This window comes from Peromyscus maniculatus, chromosome 6 (genome assembly GCF_049852395.1).
Source record: "Peromyscus maniculatus bairdii isolate BWxNUB_F1_BW_parent chromosome 6, HU_Pman_BW_mat_3.1, whole genome shotgun sequence".
NCBI lineage: Eukaryota > Metazoa > Chordata > Mammalia > Rodentia > Cricetidae > Peromyscus > Peromyscus maniculatus.
In genome coordinates this window covers 49,670,936-49,684,541 of record NC_134857.1, presented here as the reverse complement: position 1 = coordinate 49,684,541, position 13,606 = coordinate 49,670,936, and the positions used below count along the sequence as shown (strand labels likewise).

At 39.8% G+C, this 13,606-nt stretch overlaps 1 protein-coding gene and 1 pseudogene across 2 annotated transcripts in view; one reads left to right on the top strand and one right to left on the bottom strand.

The window, feature by feature from the left end:
- The window catches only part of Schip1 (schwannomin interacting protein 1), a 690,937-nt gene that overhangs the window by 206,853 nt on the left and 470,478 nt on the right, over window positions 1-13,606 (bottom strand). The window lies entirely within an intron of this gene.
- LOC102905012 (N-alpha-acetyltransferase 11-like) lies at window positions 6,498-7,918 on the top strand (annotated as a pseudogene).

The following is a 13,606-nucleotide window of genomic DNA, read 5'->3' as shown; positions in this document are numbered from 1 at the left end:
AGGCCTGCAGCTGTGAAGGGGGACTGTACGGCCACAGCACACCATCAACTCTCTGTCCCAGAGAGAGAGACAGCAGGGAGAGAGTGTTCTAATTTCCAGAGAAGAGAGATGCACCTGGAAGGTCTGTGACTGTGATCCAAAACACCCATTTGCAATAACTAGTTTTTCCTTAAGAAGTTTGGGTCTTTGATTCCAAACAGAATCCAAAGCACAAACAGGAAACAGATCAAGAAACTGATATTCATAATTATATTCTGGATTTTCACTAAAATAAAAACTCCTTTACTTTGAATTTTGGCATTGAGACAGAACACAGCTGTTTCTGTTATGAGCTTAATTGAATTAATTTTACCAGGATGTGAGACCAATAGAAGATCAACTTCCTGTTGTGGAATGTGTATCTCTCTGAGGTGATCATGCCTACAGAAAAATGTGAATTCCTCAAGGGACAGGACTATCTGTCCATCTTACTCACTACTACATTTTCAAGGCCAAAAGTAGGTCTTGGGTAAGTGGTGGCTGAATTAATATGTACTGAATGCATACAATAAGGGAAATAAAGAACTTTCAGGGAGTTCATCTGAGCTGAGTGTGTAAAGGACTGTCTTGAGGCTAGCCAGGTAAGTAGGACCTAGCTCCATCTTGAGGATGTTTTGAGGTTTAATGGGTGATTATGTATTGTTCATAAGGATACTGTCCTAGTTAGCTTAATTGTTAACCTGACACAGCCTAGAGCCATCTGAGAAGAAGTCCTCCACTGAGGAAGTGCCTAGATCAGATCGGCTGCTAGTCTGCCAGGGTTACTTTGATTATTAATTAATGCAGGAGGGCCTGGACCACTCTAGGCAGCACCATCTCTAGGTAGATGGTCTTTAGATATGTAAGAAAGCTAGGTAAGTATGAACCAGTGAACAAGCCAGCCAGCAAACAGTGTTCCTCTGCAGTTTCTGCTTCAAGTTCCCACTTGAGTTCCTGCTCTGACTTCCCTCAGTGGTGACCTGTCACCTGGGTGATGAAATAAGCCCTTCCCTCCCTTGAGCTGCCTTTGGCTAGGATGCTTTGTCACAGCCACAGAAAGGAAATCAGAGCAGAAGCCTTGAAGTGGGACAGAGGGTGTTTGAAAACATACCTGGACGTTAGCTTGCAGCAGCATGCCTGTGTTTAACACAAAGAGGCTAATGCCATTGAAAGAACTTATCATGCCACAGTGTCAGGTGACAGAAAGAAGCCTTAGTGGGAAACTTTATTGGGTTGTGGGGAAACAATTCAGTTACTGGTTACTGGCCAATGGGCTTAGGGCTCTGGAGGGTCTCCAGCCTGCTATCTTAACCTGAATAGTGTAGAGCAAACACTGGCTTGTTGACTGAGCACTTGGGTAGGGGTGGAGGTCTGGGGATGTAGACTGGGTTGGTTGGTTTGCACATTGAAAGGTATCCTTAGAGCCCAAATGAACCCTTAGCTTTCTCACTGCTTCCTGAGTCAGCTTTGTGATCGAAGATGCCAGAGGATTATACAAATTCTGAAACCTTGGTTTGGAACTTGGTTGTTGAAGTTTTGCCATCCATCAAAAAATCAGATGGAGAGCAACTGAGGAAGATTCCAGATGTTTACCTCTGGCCCATGAACATCTATATCTGCTTGCATCTGTGCACATACCCATGCAAACATGTGCACATGTCATTCACATAAGCAATCCTGCATACATACATACATACATAAGAAAAAGAAAAAAATGAATTTATTTTTTTTTATAATTGTAGTTTTGGGATTTTGATATTTTGGATTTTATGGTGTTTGGGATTCCATCATTCAGGATTATGGTGTTTGTGAACTTTTTTTTGGCAGTGCACTGGCAGAAGTAACCATAGTGGCAGACCTAGATCAAGAGGGTCAGGCTGAGATGCCAATCCTTTGTCTAGTGTGCTCAGGTCATGGAGTTGATTTCAGTCATGCTTACGGTAACACACTCAAAGGGTTTCTAGATTAAAAAAAAAAAAAAAACAAAAGCAAAAAAAACATAGTTTCCTCGTGGGCAGATTTAATCCTAAAAAGCCACAATCCTGAAAGGTGAACTCTTGAAATATGAGAACCCTCAGATATTTTTAGAAAAAAATCTTAATCCTGGGTAATTAAAATCCTAAATGTTGAAACCATGGCACTGAAATTCTTTTAAGATTTTTTTGTAGCTTTGACTGCAATTCTCATTGTGGGAAAAATGCCTTACAAGGGAAATATAAAAGCTAATTGTGGGGCAGGGTTAGTGCGTTTTTTTTTTTTTTTTTTTTTTTTTTGGTTGTACACAGGGTAGTTGTTACTATGATTATTCAATTTTCACAATTCTGCTCCTTCATTCCTTCGTACATAGAGTCCTGCTTGCCATAGCAAAACAACAGCAAAAAGCTACACTTTATCAGAAAGTTAAAAGTAATTAAAAAAGAACATTCTTCACATTGGCAAATGATGGCATTCTCATCCATTTAAAAAATGTATTTTTAAAAGTTTGGGTTTGTGCATGTGAGTGTCAATAAATACTTTTTGTCATTTTTATGATATTTTAAAAATAAACACAAATAAAAGTGGGGCTGGGGAGAAAGCTTGGTCAATATAGTGCTTGTGGTATCAGCTTGAGGAGCTGAGTCTGGATCCTTAGCACCCATATAAAAAGCTGGGTGCAGAGGCCTGCCATCCCAGAGCTGAGGAGGTGGAGACAGGAGCTGAAACAGGCAGATGCCTGCAGTCTAGTGGTCAACCAGCCTCGCTGAATCAGAGAGCTCCAGGCTCAGAATCAGAGACCCTGTCTCAAAAAATGAGATGGAGAGCAACTGAGGAAGATTCCAGATGTTTACCTCTGGCCCGTGCACACCTATATCTGCTTGCATCTGTGTACATACCCATGCAAACATGTGCACATATCATTCACATAAGCAATCCTGCATACATACATACATACATAAGAAAAAGAAAAAAATGAATTTATTTTTTTCTATAATTGTAGTTTGGGGATTTTGATATTTTGGATTTTATGGTGTTTGGGATTCCGTCATTCAGGATTGTGGTGTTTGGGATCTTTTCATGCAGAATTATGGCTCAAACTCCATTTTCTTCTAATATTCTGAGTTCTCAAAGATTTTGCGCCTGAACTAAAGCACTCTCTGCTTTGAATTTATCATTCACCATTTAAACTTACAGTTCTTAGCAACATCATTGCAACCTCAGATGAAGCAGCATAATGAAGTGGCAGTCACACCTGGAGAAGCCGTGCTAGCCAATTTCCCTGTTCCAAGGCCTCCTCCCAAAGGAGCCAGCCAACCTCTGGCTTTCTCTCTCTCTCTCTCTCTCTCTCTCTCTCTCTCTCTCTCTCTCTCTCTCTCTCTCTCTCTCTCTCTCTCTCTCTGTCTCTCTCTCTCTCTCTCTCTCTCTCTCTCTCTCTCTCTCTCTCTCCCTTCCTTCCTTCTCTCTCTCTCTTTCTTTCTTTTTTGTTTGTTTTTCAAGACAGGGTTTCTCTGTGTAGCTTTGGCACCTTTTCTGGATCTCCCTCTGTAGACCAGGCTGGCCTTGAATTCACAGAGATCTGCCTGGCTCTGCCTCTCGAGTGCTAGGATTAAAGGCGTGCACCACCACTGCCCTGCCATCCTCTGGCTTTTCTAAGAGCTATTACTGAACCCAAGAAGATATCTTCTTTAGACACTTGCTATTCACTTACCATAGAAAAGGAGAAGGAAAGAAACCAGTATTTAGGGTCACTTATGTATACTATCATATCGTCTGCAAATAGTGAAAGTTTGACTTCTTCCTTTCCAATTTCTATTCCTTTGATCTCCTTTTGTTGTCATATGGCTAGAACTTCAAGTACTATATTGAATAAATATGGGGAGAGTGGACAGCCTTGTCTTGTTCCTGATTTTAGTGGAATCGCTTTGAGTTTCTCTCCATTTAATTTGATGGTGACTGTTGGCTTGCTGTAAATTGCCTTTATTATGTTTAGTTATGTTTCTTGTATTCCTGATCTCTCTAAGACCTTTATCATAAAGGGGTGTTAGATTTTGTCAAAGGCTTTTTCAGCATCTAAGATATGATCATGTGTTTTTTCTTTCAGTTTGTTTATATGGTGTATTACATTGACAGATTTTCGTGTGTTGAACCATCCTTGCATCCCTGGGATGAAGCCTACTTGGTCATGGTGGATAATTTTTTTTATGTGTTCTTGGATTCTGTTTGCCAATATTTTGTTGAGTATTTTTACATCAATGGTCATGAGGGAGATTGGTCTGTAATTCTCTTTCTTGGTTGCATCTTTGTGTGGTTTGGGTATCAGGGTAACTGTAGCCTCATAAAATGAGTTTGGTAATGTTCCTTCTGTTTCTATTGTGTGGAATAATTTGAAGAGTATTGGAATTAGCTCTTCTTTGAAAATCTGGTAGAATTCTGTGCTGAAACTATCTGGTCCTGGGCTTCTTTTGGTTGGGAGAGTTTTAATGACTGTTTTTATTTCCTTAGGGGTTATTGCTCTGTTTAAATAGTTTATCTGGTCTTGATTTAACTTTGGTATGTGGTACCTATCCAGAAAATTGTCCATTTCTTTCAGATTTTCCAATTTTGTTTTTGAAGTATGACCTGATGATTCTCTGGATTTCCTCATTGTCTGTTGTTATGTCTCCCTTTTCATTTTTGATTTTGTTAATTTGGATTCTCTCTCTCTCTCTCTCTCTCTCTCTCTCTCTCTCTCTCTCTCTCTCTCTCTCTGCCTTTTGGTTAATTTGGACAGGGGTTTGTCTATTTTGTTAATTTTTTTCAAAGAACCAACTCTTTGTTTCATTGATTCTTTGTATTGTTCTTTTTGTTTCTATTTAATTGATTTTAGCCCTCAATTTGATTATTTCCTGCAATGACATCATGAAATTTGCAGGCAAATGGATGGAACTAGAAAATATCATCCTGAGTGAGGTAACCCAGACTCAGAAGGACAAACATGGTATGTACTCACTCATAATGGATACTAGATAAAAGCAAAGGACAATCAGACTGTAACCCACAGATCCAGGGAGGCTACCTAGCAGTGGGGGACCTTAGGATGACTGTGGCTTATAATAAGTTTTTGTTTTGCCAAATCACTGAGCAAGCTTTAGTGAAACATTTCACTATTAGAATAAGAATTTGTACTGTATCAAGATGATGAAAGAAAATGCTGGCCGTACTTTCAGGAGGGGAGGCTAAAATCTTTTAGATTATGGATTAGCCTATAGAAAAATGTCTGCTGTAAATCAAACAGTGAAGGGGAAGATGAATAGGAATCTCACTTACACAACTTAAGTAAAACATAGCTCTCTGAAGCAATGATGATAGGTTTTCTTTTGTATCCCAGAATCTAATCAATATTTATACATATAATTCAGCTATTATTTGGCTTAAAAGGGCTTATTGGGAAATGTTATCATTTTTACTATTTTCTACAGAGAAAATATTTTCCAGTTTCAAATAACCCTGGAGTCTTGAATTATAACCTGTTTTTATGTTAAAAAAAAAAAAAGAAACCAGAATTTATTGAATGCTTTCCATGGGCTAGACCTTTGAATCATGCTTTAACTTATATTTTTAAAATTTATTTTAAAGGCCTTTAGTTTTAGCTGAGCTGATTAAAGAACAATACATTTAATTTATTTAGAGACAGGGTCTCACATATCTCAAGCTAACCTATGACTTTGCCTCCATCTCTATGTGGTGCTGGGATCAAACCCAGGGCCTTACGCTAGGCAAACACTACTACCAACTGAGTTATATCCCAAACCCAGAGCTTGTCATGTTGTGTCATTTGGAGGAAAAATGAGGAAGTTGACTCAGAACACAAGAGTAAGATAAGCATGTTAACTAGGCTTCCTTCTGACCTGACCCCGACCCCTGTACAGATTACCTGCTATAGCCTCCTGTGAAGAGACTTGTGGAATGGGGTGGGGATAATGCCAAATGATACCAACGAAACTGGAATGTTTTGTCAAAGTCCAACCCCTGACAAGTCCACTGAAAGAAAGAGATAGAAAGCTGGTAGAGGAGAAGGACAGCTTTTCCTGAACAGGTGAACTGTGGCCTGCCAGTGACTCAGAGTTGTTATTCAGGAACAAAAATGATGAGTTTGAAAATGCTGAGATAATGTGGATAATGTTTCCAGTAAATCACTAAAGAGAGAAAAAAAACCCTAAAATTTGAAATTATTTTCCATGCTGTAATTGTAACTACATGAAAATAGGTATTCAAATGAGTTGTAAATGGAAAAAAGAATGCCAATAATGAAAACAGATGTTTGTTAAAGCGATGAACTCAGGTTTGGACGTGTGGACCCCACACAAGGCAACCCACGGTGGCTGGCTGGCTGTGTAGTCCCACTCAAGGTGTCTTACATGCTCCACATCTAAAAAAAATGGCTGACAGGTTGACCGGACCATCCTATCGGAAGAGGATTGGTTGGTCGTCATTAGTTTGGACATGATAGGGACCTCACCTTCATGAAGGTGGACGAGGGTCTGTACAGCACTGCCAACAAGAAATGGAAGACAGTAGAAGATCTTCCTCATCTTGTGTGAGCCCTGTGTGGATATCCCTGCTGTTTTAAAGAAAATGATGTTGGTGTTGCTTGTCCACTGAGGTACCTTTCTGCTTCTTAGTCTGACAGGCTTCTACTCCCAGCCAATCTGAACATCTGCTGTGCTTGGCCAGCTGACCTGATGAGCATGCAACACTGTAACCTTCTTTGCCTTCCTGAGAACTACCAGATGACATACTGTTTCTATCATGGCGTCTCTTGCCCCCAGCTCTCCTACATTGCTGAGGACACAGATGGGAAGATCATGGGTTATGCCCTGGCCAAAATGGAAAAGGATACTGATGGTGTCTCTCATAGACATATCACCTCACTGGCTCCAAATGGTGTCTTGGCCTGGCCCAGAAACTGATGGGCTTCATGGGCCATGATGGAGAATTTTAGAGTATGTACTCCTGAATGTCAGGAAGAACAACCAAGCAGCCTTGCATCCTTATTCCAATACTCTCATCTTCCAAGTTAGTGAGGTGGAGCCCAAGTGCTAGGCAGATGGAGAAGATGCGTATGCTATGAAGCGAGCTCTCTCACAGAGGGCAGATGGACTGAGATAGCAATGGGTGCTGCAGAAAGGCAGATATGTGGTTACAGGTTCCAGGGAGAACCAGGAGGCTCAGAGCAGTGCACTTCTTGGTTCTGAAGAGTAGCAGGCTTTTGTAGACTGCCAGCCCCCAAATCATGACATGGAGACTCATTAGTTATGAATGCTCAGCCTTAGTTTAGGCTTGTTTCTTGTTATTTCTTATAACTTAATTTAACCTGTTTCTCTTTGTTTACGTTTTGCCTTAGGGCTTTTTACCTTTCTTTCATTCTGTATGTCCTACTTACACTGCTTTCTCCTTGTCTGTCTGTCTGTCTGTCTGTCTGCTGCCTGGCTGGCTGGCCATGGGAGCTCCCCCTTTTTCTCCCTCATTCTCTCCCATTCTCTCTCTAGCCTAGATTCCTCCTCCTACTTATTCTCTCTGCCTGCCAGCCCCACCTATCCCTCCTCTGCCTAGCTATTGGCTGTTCAGCTTTTTATTAGACCAATCAGGTGCTTTAGGCAGGCAAAGGAGAAACAGCAACACTCTTCACATTGTTAAACGAATGTACAGCACAAACAAATATAACACATCTTTGCCTAGTTAAAGAAATGCAGCACACCTTTACATAGTTAAAGTAATGTTCGCAACATAAACAAATGCAATATCTTTACATAGCTAAAGTAATATTCCACAACACTGAAGAGCCTGCCAGCAGGAGAACCTGACCAGAGATAATAGTGGCAGCGACAGCAAAGGTATCTCTGATGTCAAAGATGGCTCACAGGACTTGGAATCTACCTCCTAGAGCCTGCTTGAGCATTACAGGTCCTTGTTTTTTGGCCACATTTTTTTTTTCTGAACCCCGGTTCTGTTTTGTAGTACCTGTTCTGGGGTCATTTCAAGGCTTAACAGAAACCTTCCACATGAGCTACTGTGATCACGAAGGCAAACATACACATGGAACCCGCTGTATAGGGGCCAGGGAAGTTTAAGGACTGCCATGGCGGCACCTTCCTTGGCTGCTACCATGTTGCATTGCATTCTGTTTGCAGCCGTCCTGCACTGGTTGTGTGCATCATGCAGATGGTCAACTAGAATGTCAAACAGAAAGCAGGGACAACCCAGGAAGCTCCCCAGTGTTCAGTGTTTGCCATTATCTATCTGGGCTTTTAATTTTGGAGTAGTCAGGGCCATCGGGCTTGTCCTCATGCCCTCCGCCTCTGTCTGGTGGAAGATAATTACTCTTGGTTTCTCAGACAACTGCCCATGTCCTGCCCACCCCCTCCTTTCGGAAAAAGAATGTGTCCTTTCCCAGTGGGAGGTGTTAGGTTTTTACACAAGCAGAATTTGTAGATCTTAAGGAAAGGACAAGCAGCGATTAAATTGCAATCTGTAACCTAAAAATCTAAAAATATACAAAAGGGGAAAACGTGGTGAACTCAATGGAGCCTGTAAAAATTCTGCTGCTTATGATGTTATTAGCTTCATAATAAAGTAAATAAGGAAATGTCATCTGAGAATTTGATTGCCCTTTCCTTTTCATTAAAAGTATTTTCTCATTCCCTGGGAACCTATAGGCCACATAAGCCTGGGAAATACGTAGGCTAACTGCAGTTTGTCATTTCTCCCTCCTCTTCTCCAAATCCATCCCCTCTAACAGTCTTAGCCTCAGCTCATAGTTGACACCTCTTGTGGTCCTATAAACTCTTAGAGACTGTAGAGGTCCCCCAGACTACTACATCCAGAAAAACTTTGAATCACAATATATGGAAAAAAGATATTCCATGATAAAACAAAACTTAAGCTATATCTATCTATAAGTCCAGTCCTATAGAATATACTAGAAGGAAATCTTCAACCCAAAGAGGTTAACCACACCCAAGAAAATACAGGGAACAAATAACTCCAGACCAGCAAAACAAATCTGGTGAGAGTAGGGTACTGAAGACTCCCAATATCAGTGTGTGAGGGTCACACACACACACACACACACACACACACACACACACCCCTACTTCCACCCCCTCACACCACCACCACAAAAACAAAATAACAGCAATCAATAAACACTGCTCATTGATAACTCTCAATATCAATGGTCTCAACTTCTTCCCAAGGACACTTATTAACAGAATGGATATGAAAACAGGCTCCATTCTTCTGCTGCATCCAAGAAACACACTTTAACATCTAGGATAGATATCACCTCAGGGTAAAAGGTTAGAAAAAAATATTCTAAGCAAATGGATTTAAGAGGCAAGCTGGTGTAGCCATTTTAATATTTGACAAAATAGACTTCAAACCAAAATTAATCAGAAGAGATAAGGAAAGACACTATTATACTCATTAAAGGAAAAATCTACCAAGAGGGGGACATTGAATTCTTAACATCTATGTACCAAATGCAAAGCATCCAATTTCATAAAAGAAACACTGCTAAAGCTAACCTCGCATATTGACCCTCACACACTGATATTGGGAGTCTTCAGTACCCTACTCTCACCAGAGATAGGTCATCCAGACAAAAACTGATCAGAGAAAATGCTAGAGATAACTGATGTCATAAACCAAATGGACCTTACAAATATTGACAGAACATTTCATCCAAACACACAAAAAATATACCTTCTTCTCAGCTCATGGAGCTTTCTCAAATATTGACCACATACTTGGACATAAGCATACAACAGACACAAGAAAATCAAAATAACACCTAGTATCTTATTTGACCATCACAGATTGAAGCTGAATATCAACAACAGAAACAACAGAAAACTCATAAATGCATGGACTCTGAACAACTCATTAATGAATGAAAAATAGGTCAAGACAGAAATGAAAGACTTTCTAGAGTTGAATGAAAACACAACATACCTAAATGTATGGGACACAATGAATGTGGTTCTAAGAGGCAAGTTTATAGCAATAAATGCCTACATAAAAATAATTGGAGAGATCTCATGCTAGTCTTAGCAGCACACCCGAAAGCTCTAGACCAAAAAGAAGAAGCCCTACCCAAAAGAAGTAGATGTCAAAAAATAATCAATCTCAGGGTTGAAATCAATAAAACAGAAGCAAACAAACCCGACCAAAGAAAAAATAATACACAGAATCAATAAAACAATTTTTTTTTGAGAAAATCAGTAAGATTGAGAAAGCCTTATAGAAATTAACCCCTAGTGAAACAGAAGTAGCCATTAAAAGTTCCCTAACAACAACAAAAAGCTCAAGGCCAGATGGTTTTAACGCAGAATTCTACCAAACTTTCAAAGAAGAATTAATACCAATACTCAAATTATTTCATAGAAAGAGAAGGAACATTGATCAATTCATTTTATAATTCAACAATTACACTGATACCTAAACCACATGAGGAACGGCTGGAATGGAGTCTTGTGTGAGGAGTTCTGAGTTCCTGTGAGAAAACTCCAAGTAAAGAAAGAAGACAATTGTCTTGTGACCTCAGTTTTTTCAGAACATAGAATTGTTCTTCGAATGTGTTTTTTGCCCCTCCGAGATGTAGTCGATAAAGAGTGGGTTTACTTTATTCATTGCAACTAGCTACTGTTATTTGTTTATATGCCTCTATGGAAAAACATTTTGCCATATGTAACCTGTCATTGTGATTATATACAGCTTGAATTCATGAGAACTTTACTCATATGACTTTTCTTAACTCTTAGAGTATAATTGTCTGATGCTCCAAATAAAGTTGGCTATTGCATGAGACTTTAGTCTGAGTCACTTTTAGGTTTCATTCTCCCAGGTTCCACTACCTTTAGAGTGGTAAACAAAGATCCAACAAAGAAAAAAGAATTACAGACCAATTTCCCTTATGAGCACAGATGCAAAAATCTCAAACTGAAAACAAGAACACATGAAAACTGAAAACAAGAACACATGAAAACGATGATCTTCAATGATCAAGTAGGTTTCATACCAGATGTGCAGGGATGGTTCAATATACATAAGCTGATAAATGTAACCCACCATATAAAGTGAAAGACAAAAGCTGCATGATCATTTCATCAGATACAGAAAAGGCCCTTGTCAAAATCCACCATCCCTTCATAATAAATGTCCTGGAGAGATTATGCACACAAGGGACATATCTCAACATAATAAAGGCAGTGCATAGCCAGTGCATTTCCAGCCAGTGCATAGCCAGTGCATTTCCAGCCAGTGCATAGCCAGTGCATTTCCAGCAAGTGCATAGCCAACATCAATGGAGAGAAACTCAAAGCAATTCCACTAAAACAAAGAACAAGACAAGCTTGTTCACACTCTCCATGCTTACTAAACATCGTACTTGATATAGTACTCAGCTAAAGAAATAAGCAACTGAAGGAGCTCAAGGGGATATAAATTGGAAAGGAAGAAGTCACAGCATCTTCATTTGCACATGATATGGTAGTATACACAAGTGACCATAAAGATTCTACCACGAAACTCCTACAGCCGATAAACACCTTCAGCAAAGTGGCTGGCTATGAAATTAACTCATGGAAATCAGTAGCTCTCCTATGTACAAATGACAAAGAGACTGAGAAAGAAATCAAGAAAACAATGCCTCAAAAATATCAAATATCTTTAGTAATGCTAACCAAATAAGTGAAAGACTTGTATGGTAAAAAGGTTAAGAAGAAAGAAATTGAAGACAATAGAAAGGCCTCCCATGCTCATGGATTGATAGGATTAATACAGTGAGAATGAATGTTCTACCAAAAGCAAACTACAGATTCAATGCAATCTCCATCAAAATTCCAACACAATTCTTTACAGATCTTGAAAGGAACATTTTCAAAATTTCAGCTTCAGATGGAAACACAAAAAACCCAGGATAGAAAAAAAAAAAAAAAAGAAAAGGAAAGGAAAGAAAAAGAAAAGAAAAATTCTGAATAATAAAATAACTGCTAGAGGTATCACTACCTCTGATCTCAAATTGTACTACAGAGTTATAGTAATAAAAACAACATGGTGTTGGCACAAAACAGACACATTGATGAAAAAAATCATATTGAAGATCGAGGTATAAACCCACACACCAAAGACACCTGATTTTTTGAAGAAAAAAAAAAACCAGAAATACACAATGGAAAAAAGAAAGCATCTTCAATAAATGGTGCTGGATGGCTGTATGTAGAAAAATCCAAATAGATCCACATCTATCACCTCGCACAAAACCCAACTCCAAATGGATTGAAGACCTCAACATAGAACCAGATACACTGAACATGATAGAAGAGAAAGCAGGGAATAGCCTTGACCTCACTGGCACAGGAAAAGACTTTCTAAACAGAACACCGATAGGGCATGTACTAAGAACAGTAATTAATAAATGGGACCTCTGGGGCTAGAGAGATGGCTCAGCTATTGAGAGCACTTTCTGCTCTTCCAGAGGACCTGGGTTCAGTTCCCAGAACTCACAAGGCTGTTGTTTGTTTTTGCTGTTTTGGGAGGCCCACCATCCAGCTCTCAAATAAATCACACAAGAAGGTTTATTCTTAATTATAAATGCCTGGCCTTAGCTTGGCTTATTTCTAGCCAGCTCTTCTTAACTTAAATTATCCCATCTATCTTTTGCCTCTGGACTTTTCCTTTTCTGTTCTTGTTTACCTTTCTTTGTTTCTTACTCCGTGACCTGCTGTGCAGCTGGGTAGATGGCCCCTGGAGTCCTCCTCCTTCTCTGGTTACTTTTCTCCTCTCAGATTTCTCCTTCTATATATTCTTTCTGCCTGCCAGCTCCACCTATTCTTTCTCCTGCCTCACTATTGCCCATTTAGTTCTTTATTATATCATGAGGTGTTTTAGACAGGCAAAGTATCACAGCTTCACAGAGTTAAACAAATGCAACATAAGCCAAAGTAACACACCTTAAAGTAATATTCCCTGTGGCGGTATTGTGTTCCCTGAAATATTGTGCATGTTAATAAACTTATCTGGGGTCAGAGAACAGAACAGCCAATAGACAGACATAAGAGGCCAGAAAATGGTGGCACTTACACCTTTAATTCTAGCATTCCAGAGGCAGAGATCTACCTGGATCTCTGTGTGTTCAAGGATACAGCCAAGCATGGTGACTCATGCCTTTAGTCCCAGAAAGTGAGCCTTTAATCCCAGGGAGTGATGGCAGAAAGCAGAAAGGTATATAAGTCATGAAGACCAGAAACTAGGAGCGTTTGGCTGGTTAAGCTTTTAGGCTTTTGAGCGGCATACTTCAGCTGAGAGGCATACAGTCTGAGGAAACAGAATCAGCTGAGGAATTGGCAAAGTGAGGACGATGTGGCCTGTCTCTCTGATCTTCCAGCATTCACCCCAATACCTGGCTCAGGTTTGATTTTATTAATAAGTACCTTTAAGATTCATGCTACAATTCCCCAACATGTGGCAGCTCACACCTGTCTGTAACCTCAGTTCCAGAGCTTCTGACAGCCTCACATGGATGTACATGCAGGCAAAACACCAGTGAACACAAAACAAAAACAAATTATTA